This window comes from Pyrus communis, chromosome 10 (genome assembly GCF_041283825.1).
Source record: "Pyrus communis isolate YQ-2024b chromosome 10, ASM4128382v1, whole genome shotgun sequence".
Classification (NCBI taxonomy): domain Eukaryota; kingdom Viridiplantae; phylum Streptophyta; class Magnoliopsida; order Rosales; family Rosaceae; genus Pyrus; species Pyrus communis.
The window spans coordinates 6,235,692-6,248,243 of NC_142574.1; the positions used below are offsets into that span (position 1 = coordinate 6,235,692).

General features: G+C 35.5%; 1 pseudogene across 1 annotated transcript; it reads left to right on the forward strand.

Moving 5' to 3' along the window:
- The first annotated feature begins 7,971 nt into the window (after nt 1-7,971).
- On the forward strand, nt 7,972-9,510 carry LOC148693425 (bZIP transcription factor 44 pseudogene; annotated as a pseudogene). Its single transcript, XR_015952424.1, has one exon. The product of XR_015952424.1 is annotated as a bZIP transcription factor 44 pseudogene (transcript).
- Nucleotides 9,511-12,552: the final 3,042 nt, after the last annotated feature.

Below are 12,552 nucleotides of genomic sequence, written 5' to 3' on the forward strand. Positions count from 1 at the left end.
TTTCGGTTCAGCTCGTGCTTACCGAACGAAGGTATATGGGATCTAAAATCGTGTATAAACTTTTTGGGATTGGTTGGAAGTCAAGTGATGAACGTTTGGGATGTTTTCGGTTCAGTTTCGAGACTTTTCAATTCGGTTCAAAAATTTTGATATTTATTTTTCACGCCTAGTCTACATTGTACCGTGACTCTGACCTCGATAGAGTCCACTATCTTGCAATATCTTTTGACAAAAGGCACCGAACTGTACAAAATCTTGCAAGACAATATCACCCTTCAATTCCTCTCTGGCCCCCAAGCTCCAAAAGTAAAGTTAATAGCTTACACCTAACGCAGCAGTTCATCTAAAAAATAAAAAGGTTAAAAATATAAAATGTGAACTTACATTTTCTTTCAAAAAAAAAATAAAAAATTAAATAAGTGGAATTTTTTGTGTGATCGTCAATATTGTTTTTAGTGTTAAAAAAAATAAAAAATAAAAAGTACCTCACAGCTACCATATATCCCTAGATTTTGGTAATTTCCAAAGTGAATCGTGTCAGGCATCAAAGGCTATGGCTTCGTGGTTTGTAGTCCACACAATTAAATTACCGAAAGGACAATTAGAAATGTGCTTTACGATAACGAACAACAATAACCACAAGTTTTTTATGAACTCTTGTTTAACAATTTACCGATAATTTTTGTACTCATATTATAAAATATTATGTAAATAATGTAAGGTGATGAAGGCCTACACGATGGCCTATTAACTTAGCGGTAAAGTGCATTTCAGATAATTGCATTGTTATGCTTCACAAAAAGTTCATAAAAAATCCTACTTTAAAAAGAATTTTTTTAACATTTGTTATGTAAACATAGTTGTTGCTATGGAAAATATAAAAAGAATTCATAAATAATTATGCATATGTACTATGGTGTATGTTTGATCTTTGCCGGTTGTCTTTTTTTCCTAACTATATAATGTGGATGCAAATTTCCGTCTTCTTCTTCTTCTTCTAGGACAAAATTGCACCTGCAAAACAAATAACACATTAGGTTAAGGTCAAGAGTCTCACGAGCCCACGATGAATGGGGGGCATTTGGCCAAAGAATCTCCGATGTCAAAGTTAGAATTTTGAGGGAAAAATGTTTGGAGAATTTTGAGAATTTTGCAAGAGAGTTGGAATTAAGTTTTGGAGAAAATGAGATGGTATTTATACGGGTGTGGCCGGCCCCTTTGGGAGGATGGGGACCGGCCACTTGGATGGTTTTTTCGGTGAGATTCATGATTTGTTAGCTAATTAATAAATTAATTGGGTAATAAATCAATTAATTATCTAATTAATATAATTAGAAAGGAATGATGTGGGGGTTACCTTTGGAGAAGATTTGATGAGGATGGATGAAATAGGTTTTGAATAAATATCTATTTTGGGCACTCTTGACTTGATTGAGGGATGATTGCCTACTACTTGCCCGTAGAAATCCTGGTGTGCCTTGAGGGTAATCTTGTATTTTTTACCCAAAAATCCGCGTGTCGCCTCCATATTCTTCTTAATTATTTTTGGCTCCATAAATGCCCCCACACTTGTTGGGTTGCTCGTAGGAAATGGCAACAGGTGTAGAGATCTTCTTACTTTAGGAAACATAGGATTGTTTCCTATTTTGATGTAGATTCCCTCTTTAATAAGAAATTAGATCATTTTATGAAAGGGAAATAAATTTCTCTCAAAGCCTATTTAAGTCCACCTTAAGTGGATTATTAAATCAACCATAGAGAGTAATTTATTCTACCCTACAAGAGAGAGAAAGCTAGAGGATATTTGTTCCCCCTCCCCTAGCAATCTTCTACACTTGCCCGTGTAAAGGATCATCTTTCGTTGCTTTCTTCGTCTTCTCCGCGCCACACCTAGGTAAGAAAAATTTAATTTTCCTTGTCTTCTTCTTGGATAGTGTTGTCGCAGGGTAGCCATCAGGGTGGTGCAGCACGTGGGCTGGCAGGGGCCAGGAGTCGGCTCGGTATAGGTTAAGGAGCTGTTGTGGTGGGGACCACTGCTTGGCCTACTCAGCTTGGCTAAAGCCAAGGGAAGCTTGCATGTATGGGGTCGTGGATTGAAGCGTTAGGGCATAGTGTTAGGTGAGTTGCATGGCTCATGTCTTTTATGCTCTTGGACTTAACGCAGGCCAAGCCGACGATTGAGAGAAATGAGGAAGTCATGGGCCTCATAGGCTGCTGGAATGATGGGCATACAAGCCTCTTACCTACTGGTCCGAGAGAAAAAAAAAAGGGAAAAATCAGTATGGGTTGAGCTCCCCTGCTGAGTACCGTGAATGACATTAGCTGCTTAATCCTCTTCGTCGGGAGAAAGATGGGCTACTCTTGAGAAATGAGGTAAAGAGGATCAAGGTGGATGCATTGGCTCGTCTGATCGTTATCGTCAAGCCTAATATGAATGAAGGTGGAAAGAAGAAATCTTCCCCGCTTGCTCAATAGATGCTAGTTGAGAAAAAACCAAAGACTTCCTCCACTGCTTGTGAGGGTCCGACTACTACCGATAGACCTGTGATTGACATGACTTTTTCTAATGGGAAGAAAAATGAGGCTGCTAGATATGAGCCTGTGGCACCTGCCATGTCGAGAATGGCTAGTACGATTACTAATAGGATTGCTCAGCGTAAAGGTCATGTCATGCCCTATGCGTTGGAAATCACACGATCGCTAGGTCATGAGCCTTTCTAGTTCGTCCTAAATTTTCCTTTATTAGGGGTAACAAAGCTCATGGCTATCCCCAATTGTGACTAACGGGTATGGGGTGCTTTTCTACATGCTCAGCTCGTTTATGTCGTGGCTGCAGTGCATGTGGTTCGTTCTTAGCAGGCAAAAGAATTATTCGTATGCTGCTAGTTGAGCTTGAGCCGGACTGGGTGGCTGCTTCTCTCTGTCCTTCGTCCTGCTTACTCCGATGTGAGGTGGATGATGCTCCTTACGAGCCTAGCCGTAAATGAACACTTCGCCTAGAAGGTTACTCATGTTGACTATCGGAGTGTGGCCTCAACCATGAATGTATGCTCATTTATGGGCCTAGTTAAGAGTGCACGTTCCTCCACGCTCTAAGACGGGAGTATACGCTATCTCAGGGGGCCCAATCGGGAGTGTACACTGCCTGAACGCGCAGTTCGTAGCTGCTTACCAGGGCGCTATTGGAGAGGTTCTTTGTCTGCTCTTGTCCTACTTCGGGACACCTCATATAGGGCACGTTGCATCTTGATGCGCTGCAAAAGCTGATTCACCAAGGTTGTCAGTTATGTGAGGGCGCTCGTCGATTCTATGTCTTGTTGAGATAAGTGTTGTTCTCCATTTAGGTTGGAATAGCTTGGAAAAAATGTGTCTCCTTGAGCAGTGGAAATATGGTAGACTCCGAGCATGAGATTTGAGTTGGGAAATGTCAAATCCGCAGAGAAATGTGATGAAAATGCCCCTAGTTCAATCATAGACCCATAAATTTGAAGCCGGGACGATTGAACTAATCTTGGACCGATTTGGGCTGCTTGGAAGGCCACGGGAGCAGGCTGGGCCGCGAGAGCAGGCTAGGCCATAGGAATGGGTTGCTCGGCGTGTGGCACAAGTGGGTGCGAAGCTAGGGTTTGACTTGGCAACGCGTTGGGTTCGCGTCGGGCTTAAGTAGCTCGGGCCATCTCGCCTTGGGCTTGGGCCCATATGGGCTTGAATGGCACGGCTTGGGCCATGGTTGTGGCGCTGTGGGTAGCCACCATGGTGCCCCGTGGAGGTTATGTCGCTCCACTCATCGTTGTGTTGAGCCTTGTAGATCGCCGCGGTCCTATTCCTTGAACGTTGGAATTTCCATTCGTCGAGGTTTCCGAATCTTTTGCCATTGTACTTTTCTTTTACATTATCAAAGAATTTTTAGAAATAAAAATTGCAAGAATAAAAACGTACGCAAAATTTACAAATAAGCAAGGAAACAAAAAACCTTAGACGCGAGAGTCTTCTATGAGTGTGTGACTCAACTCTCAATGAAAGCACCAATTTACGGATGCAAATTTCCTTCTTCTTCTTCTTGGACAAAATTGCACCTACAAAACAAATAACACCTTAGGTTAAGGCCAAGAGCCTCACACGCTTATGATGAATTTGGGTGGGGGGGGGGGGAGGGCTTTGGCCGAAGAACCTCCGATGCCAAAGTTAGAATTTTGAGGGAAAAGTGTTTGAAGAATTTAAAGAATTTTGCAAGAGAGTTGAAATTGAGTTTTGGAGAAAATGAGATAATATTTATAGGGGTGTGGCCGGCCCATTTGGGAGGATGGGGACGGGGCACTTGGATGGTTTTTTCGGTGAGATTCATGATTTGTTAGCTAATTAATCAATTAATTGGGTAATTAATCAATTAATTACCTAATTAATATAATTAGAAATGAATGATTCGAGGGTTATCTTGTGGAGAAGATTTGATGAGGATGGATGAAATAGGTTTTGAATAAATACCTATTCTGGGCACTTTTGACTTGATTGAAGGATGATTGACCACTGCTTACGTGTAGAAATCCCAGTGTGTCTCGAGGGTAATCTTGTAATTTTTTTTACCCACAAATCCACGTGTCGCCTCCATATTCTTTTCGATTATTTTTGGCTCCACATATAACTTTGTCGCTCTACTCAAAAGTTATGGTTTTGCTGCATTTGCATAATTAGTACATGTATTGAGACTCACTTTATTGTGAGAGCTTGTATAAAACAAGTTTAATACCATGTAACGTTTTGATTCAATAATATAATGTCATAAAGAGAAATTTATCCATGACATTACATTATTGAATCAAAATACCAATATAATGGTGCACTTGAATCACTAAAATGATTAATTTATTCAGAAAATCATCAAAATGACAAAATTTATCAAAAGTTTGAAATGAACCTAGATTATTTAAGAAAATAGATGTGCTATGGTCAGTTATCAACGTGCTTGTGCAATTTTTTTTAATTATTGTAAGGAGGGAGTGGGGGATTATTCAAAACTATTACAATAATTTAGGAAATATGAGACTTTGGATGTGGTTCCTACTTATCAATTGTTTTTTGTTGAAACTTTGTTAGTTTTCAGTTTTTTATTGAAGTCCATGTCATTAATATAATAATTTATTTCTATGCAGGTTAATATATTTTTGAAACTCAAAATTGAAATTTGTAGATGTTTTTATTAATGAGATTTTAAATAAAACCTGTAATATATGGGATTAAAAATATTAAAAGATAAAATTATACTCTCCAATATATTAGATATACATATCTAAATATGGGTACCTTCATCAAAATTAACCAAAAGATTATTGTACCAAAACGTGTACCACCACACAAAAAAAAAAAAAAAATAAATAAATAAAATAAAAGACAGTAGGCTTAATAACATTTGTAAATTTCTTCGATTAAACTTGACATAGATATTGACACACCCCGATCCGGAATGTCCACTAGGACCCCAAATCAAGCGGTGTTTAGCGCATTCTGGTATTTAGACACTTTTAGGTTCAAATTTATTCACATTTTATATACTATCACACTTTATGGCTTCGTCACCTTCCAGGTGTCGACCAACACAGCTCGATTTGGGGTCCTAGTGGACATTCCGGGTCGGGATGTGTCAGATATATTCTTAAATCAACGAAAAGAATGTACCCATATAAATTTAAAAAATAGATTAAAAAACTGAATGAAGTTTATATAAAAAGATGGGTACATTTTACATATAATAAATTGATATATTTAAGAACGGTACATTGAAGATTAAAAAAATTGACAAATTGTATGAATGGCTACATTTAAAATTAAAAAATTGAAAATTTTTTTATTAAAATTAATGGGTACAAACTTATTTTAATTTTGAAAATGTTTTGGATTGAAAATTAATTAGAAGTTTAATAAAGGTGTGAGTATATTTTTCATTTTAAAATTTTTTGTAACTTAGATGTAAATTCATTAATATATTAATGTTTTGGACTTTGATTAAAATCTTTTAAGTAACAATGTCTCAATCAATCAACATTAATAACTAGATACTAGATACTAATTTTTCCTTAGAAAATTGAGAAGTTTTGAACCCGGAAGTGGAAATCCAACGCCCTACCTACTTGAATATCGGAGGAGATGAATTCGCAGTGCATCTGGCATGGAAGCCGGTGAAAATAGCAGTACATTATTCACATTACATCGGAGGAGATGAACTTACTTGTATACTCATTTGATTACTGCATAACACCCACTAGCATTCTATAATAAATTATAGAAATAACGTCCTACTGCATAACACCATGCCCGTAACAAAGGTGTCATTAACATACATTTACACCACTTTGTTATGGGCATGGTGTTGTTTGCAGGATGACCTTTTTCTTCCTAATCTTATTTTCCTTTCATATCCTCCTATTTAAAAGGTTATAGTTAAATCACGTCAACGTTTTGTGTTAATTTTTTAATGGTCAAAAGAAGACAAAAAGCAATTTGTGAAAGAAGGGGGGAAGGGGATGTGAATATGAGAGAAGGAGAATTCTACTCCGTTTGCCGGCCATATATAAAAATACAATAATGCTAGGGAAAACAAATTTACAAACTAAATTATGTGTCACTACTAGGAAATAAACACATTACTCAATACTTAATTAATAATTCAATCATCAACATCCATACTATTTGGTCTATAATTTTTCTTTTAATTTAATCTCCTTAGCATTACCCATAAAAATATCTTTACGTTCACATCTACTCTTTTTAGATAACTTCACTTGTGCTTTAAATATGAAGTGTGGACTGTTGAGATAGAGGATGTGCTTATCAGTTTTTTAAGAGAATTGCCTGCATGATAGCTACATTTCTCTTATCTGTTCTCTTTTTTTTTTTTTTTTTTTTTTTTTTTAATTTTATTCTTAAGATCTTACATTATCACCTTATAATGTGAACCGTCTATGTAAAAAAATAAAAATAAAAAGCGCTAAATTCGAATGGATTTAGTCATCTAACTTATTATCATCTGATAATAACTAAATGAACTATTTTTTTCAGTTAAACAATGAAATCATGACAGGTTAATCAAATAATTAAACGATTTAGGATTTTGTTTATCATTTGTAAAGTTCACCCTTATAGGGTAGCTTACAGAATAATTGATTTTAAGGACAAGTAATGAAAAATGTTTGAAAACTTTGAGTTTTAACTATAAAAACTAAATAAATGGTAAAATGAATAGTACTATGATTGATTTTTTAGTGCAAAAATATGGTTTTTCGTTAAGGTGAACAATACCGGTAGTTTTTCGTTAAAATTCCATTAACCGTCAAATAACATTGTAGAATCTTAAAAACAAAGAAAAATAATGCAAAAGAGAATGTAGCTATAATTTTCTAATTGTATTATTTAAAATTTCTCTTTAATTTGCTTTGAAATTCACTCAAAATATATCTGATTGTCAAGTTACATTTGTTGGAATAAAACATCTCTAAACAACGTTAAAGTTTCAAAATTAATTTAAAAGATATAAATAGACGGTATTCTAACCAACTAATCTAATCGACAAATCACCCTATAAAAAATCTGTATCCCTTCGTTTATTTGACGATCATGAGTGAGGGATTTGGATCCTCTTGAGGCAGTAGAGAGCATCCTCCTGACCAACTAGTGGAGAGGATCCTTCTGACCAACTATTATGGATCGTTAGATTTTTATTTAACGGTTATAAACAGAGAAGTCCTTTAAAATTATAATAATTATAATCATTAGATGAAAATCTAACGATCCACAATAGTTGGTTAAGAAGATCTTCTCCATTAGCTCAGGAAATGATTCAAATCCGTGAGGGAGTCATGCGGTTCCTTTCAGTCAAAAAATGTTTACTATAAAAATCTATGACAATTACAAGCAACATGAGATTGTTGGTTCCCAGCTGGATATGGACGGTTGTGAAGTCTTCTCTTTCCTCACCACCTCACATGTCCCATCCCTTTTAATATAATATCAGATTCCAAACTCCTTTTAATATATTTCCCTTTTCCAATTTTTCTTTTCTTATTCACCTTTTATCATCAACTATTTGGTTCCTTTTTCTCTATAAATTCCATCCCCCAGACCCTCCAATCCCTCCTCTCTTCCTCCTTTTTCAGTTTTTCTTCATCTTCCCTTTCTTTTTCTGGGTTTCTTGAGTTTGGAACCCATTCGATCCATCTCGGTTTTCATCTGTCCTAGTTTTTCTCCCGTTTTGCTTTTAAATTTGGGATTTTGTCTTGAAAGTCGGCAAACCCATCTCTCTAAATATCCAAATTCTCAGAAAGTTTCAAGCTTTATGCTTCCCTGGAGTTTCTGAGATTGTTTCAAAAATACCCAAAATCTTGTTCTTTACTTTTTGCTTTTTCTTTTTTTTTTTTTAAAGAAACTTTATCTTAAATGCTGAACATTTTGTTCTTGATGTTTGAGATTGATGACTCCAGTTCTGAGTGAAACCCTTCTTTCCGAGTGCATGATAAATTCTACTTACAGGCGCAGGACCCATTTAGTTCAATCCTTCTCGGTCGTCTTCCTTTACTGGCTTTATTACGTTTCATGATTTCACCTACCATCAAACCCTACAATAATAATAATTAGTATTTTTACTATTTTCTGCAAGTTTTGAGTTTATTTTGTTCTTGGGTCCCGCAATAATCTCTCTCTGAATTAAGTTCTGGGAAAATCTGCAAAATTTTCTGTGGTTTTCATCAATGGCTTCCTCCAGTGGGACATCTTCAGGCTCCTCCTCCATAATTCATCAAAACTCAGGCTCTGAGGAAGACTTGACGGCTCTGATGGACCAGAGAAAGAGGAAGAGAATGATTTCCAACCGCGAATCGGCTAGGCGGTCTAGGATGAGGAAGCAGAAGCACTTGGATGATCTGACGGGCCAGATCAGCCAGCTGAAGAAGGACAACGAACAGATCAACACCAGCCTCAACATCACAAGCCAGCATTACATGAACGTTGAGGCAGAGAACTCTGTTCTCAGAGCCCAAGCTGATGAGCTCAGCAACAGATTGCAGTCCCTCAATGAGATTGCCAGTTTCTTGAATGCAAACAATGGTGGGGTCCATGCAGCTGCAGCAGATTCAAGCTGCTTCACTGAGCCTCATGACAGCTTCTTCAACCCTTTGAATCTGTCATATCTTAATCAGCCTATCACGGCCTCTGCAGAGATGTTCTACTGACCGTGTTTGGGTTTATCAGTTTATATCTGGATCGTGATTCTGTCGACTTATCGATATGATGCGTGAGCTTCTTTGGATTCTGGATGGATTGATAAAAACGAGAGAGAGAGAGAGAGAGAAAGAGAGAGAGAGAGCCAGAGATGTGTGTAGTTTTATTTGACTGTTTTAATGAGATAGTGTTTAAGGAATAATTTGTGTGTTAATGTAAAACAAAAGAACTTTGATGTTGGGTTTTCTGGGTCTGTAAATGGGGGCTATGATTTTTATTGCAGTGGAATTTTCTTATTAGCTATTAATGTGAGTATAGCTGTTTTTATTGCTTAAAAAGTTTTCTTCAATTTGTCTTTCTGCAGCATGTATGCGTACAACTATTTTGCAATTCAAGAGCATCACCTCTCTATGTTTGACTCAAACTCAATAGAGCAACTTCACCCCAGAAGGGCAAGAGCGACGCTCTTGAATTGACCTTACAATTCACTCTGCAGTACTTGCATGCACGGACGATTGCTATTTACAAAAATATAATTTATGTTTTAAAATAAATAAATGTAAACTTTGTTAGTTTATTTTTTGCAAAATAAAATTATTATCTTATTTCAATAAATTATTTCAAATACAAGACAAAAACATAACATTACAACAAACATAATTAATTAAACCTACCGGATAAAATTAGTGGAGTTCGGTCTGTTTTCTTTTGGAGTGTATGATACTTCATCTTTCGTGAAAAAAAACTTCTACAACAATGTTTTTTCTCGCCTTTACTTCATGTCTAGCCTTATCTTGCTCATAAGATAACCTTTTTTGCTTCATATTTAGCGGTGCATACAGGTGAGCCAATTCGTCAACTAATTTTGAATACATTTTTTTTAAGATTTGTTACTGGCACTCTAAGCTTTCTATATTTAAAAAGAAAAAATAAATATTGTTATGAGAAGTGCACATTTAGATTTTTAGAGTAGTAATAATGGTTTTTTTTTCCTTTTTTAATGTTTAGCAAATGTTATATACTCTCCCCTCCTGTACAGGTTTATAGAGTCTATTCACTTTGTTAATTTGAAGATTCATTTAAAGAGTCTCCTGGAGCAAGATTTTGTTGGTTTTTTGCTAAAATAGTTAACAAATGTTGTTTTATAGTCTCTTGGAGATGCTCTTATGTTTTATCTCTAAGGTTAGCAAGTTGGAATCAATTGTTTTGGAAGTTTGAAAAGTAAACATTTTCTTTTAACACAATCAAGATATTTATCTTTCCTTTTTCCCTTCAAGATTTAGAAAAATCGCCACTTGAGAAGTTCTCGAACCCACGAGTGATTAAAAGTCTTAAAGTCTTACAACTTGGGCTAAAAGTCTTTTAGCAAGTTTCAAATTATCAAATCATATGAGAAAGTTTTCCACCAGTGTAGGCAAGAGATGGTGATTGATCTTCCTTGATCACCAACCTAGAGATCTACATCTCCTTCTCTTTTGTAAAACTTGTTATATGGGTTCTCCAAAAAATAAAAACTTGTTATATGGAGCTTTCATAGCCAACCTCCTTTTTTTTTTTTTTTTTTTTTTTTAGGTTGTACCATAGTTTTCACTGTTGAAAAAGATGTTTTGCCTTATGATGGGTATAAAGTTTAATGGGTTAGGAAAGAACTCTTTGTTTTGCACTTGATTCCATTCCAGCTTGTGGACCACAAAGGTACTGAAATTAGAGTTTTTCATTTTAATCTTGATGTAAACTTATTACAGACTCGGTGAAAACGAGCGAAAAATTTACTATATTATGGTGTATGACATGTACTAAATGAATGAAAAGTTGAATGTTGAGTCGACTCTAATATCCAATAATCAAACAACCAAAAATTTTAATATATAATATACATCAGTGCATATTAGAGTACCGTATTTGCTTTTTCTCATGTCTCATGATGCGTCTCTCAATATTCACTTTTATAGGATTTTTCTGCACTGATGAGAATTCATTTGTGATTGTTAGATTTAATTTTTTTTTTTTTTTACAAAAGATAAGATCTTTATACATACTTTATAGTCTTTTACAATGTACTTACAATATCATATTAAAGCCACGCCATCATATTAGGATTAGCGATTATTAAGTATCAAACTCATCACAAGTATATATCATTTTCAATATCTATGTAACTTGAACATGAGGCCTTCTTTAATCAAGTGGCTACGTATATCACTAGAACAAAAACTAATTGTAACTGTTTGATCGATGAATTCTATATTCTTTGCTGCCATCTATATTAGTAACAGTTTGTTGTATAAAGTACAAATTTTTAGCAAAAGAAAGGAGTATATCAACAAAAACAATATATAAAGCGAAACATTTAACTGAAGCTATATTTGCTTATATGTGATTCTCACAGGATTTTAGACTTAATATTTTCCTTTTCTTTGCTAGGGTAAAAGTAAAACCAAGCATTGTGAATCTGAGAGAAAGGCAGAAGGATGAATGAAATATTAAAATAATAACGACACGTAAAGGGTAAAACCAACTAATTGAAATTTAAACAAAAATTAAGATTGAATTATGGTTAAAGTCACCAAGTGGGTGCCTGAAAAGCTCTAAAAAAAATCTTTAAAAAAAGAAAAAAAAAGAAAAAAGGGATAGGCCATGGTAAACTTGGGGAATTTGGGAGTGCTCAAGTTGTCAAGGAACAAGTCCCACGTGAAGGGAACAATTTTAGCCCTGCAACTTCTCAAACACATGTACATGATGAACTGCAGGCATCAGAAATAATGAAGTTATGGTTACAATATTAATTATTTTATTTAATTATATGAGATCTACCTGCTAAACCTGCACAATTATAAAAAAATTAATAATAATCAAACAGTAAGCTTGTGCTTAGATGCTGCTTACATTACAATTAGCTTTTACGTGCATGTGGTTGTCATATTCGTTCGACATTTTGGAAAGAAAACAGAGCCACTAATTAATCACGTATTTGAGATGAAAAAGAACCGCAATTCCATTAATTTTATCTGATTTAATTAAGAGGTCGTTTTATAAATGAGAAGCTAAAAAATATATGTAACATCTCACATCAACCAATGGAGAGGGGGTGATGTGCCTTATATGTACATACTCCCCTCCCTATAGCATGAGGCTTTTTGAGAACTCATTGGTTTCGAATTCCATTGGAACTCCAAAGTTAAGTGAGTTCGGACGAGAGCAATCCTAGGATGGGTGACCCACTGAGAAGTTCTCGTCTAAGTTCTCAGAAACAAAACCATGAGGGCATGGCCAGAGCCCAAAGCGGACAATATCGTGCAACGGCGGAGTCGAGACTAGAATGTGACAGAATGGTATCAGAGCCAC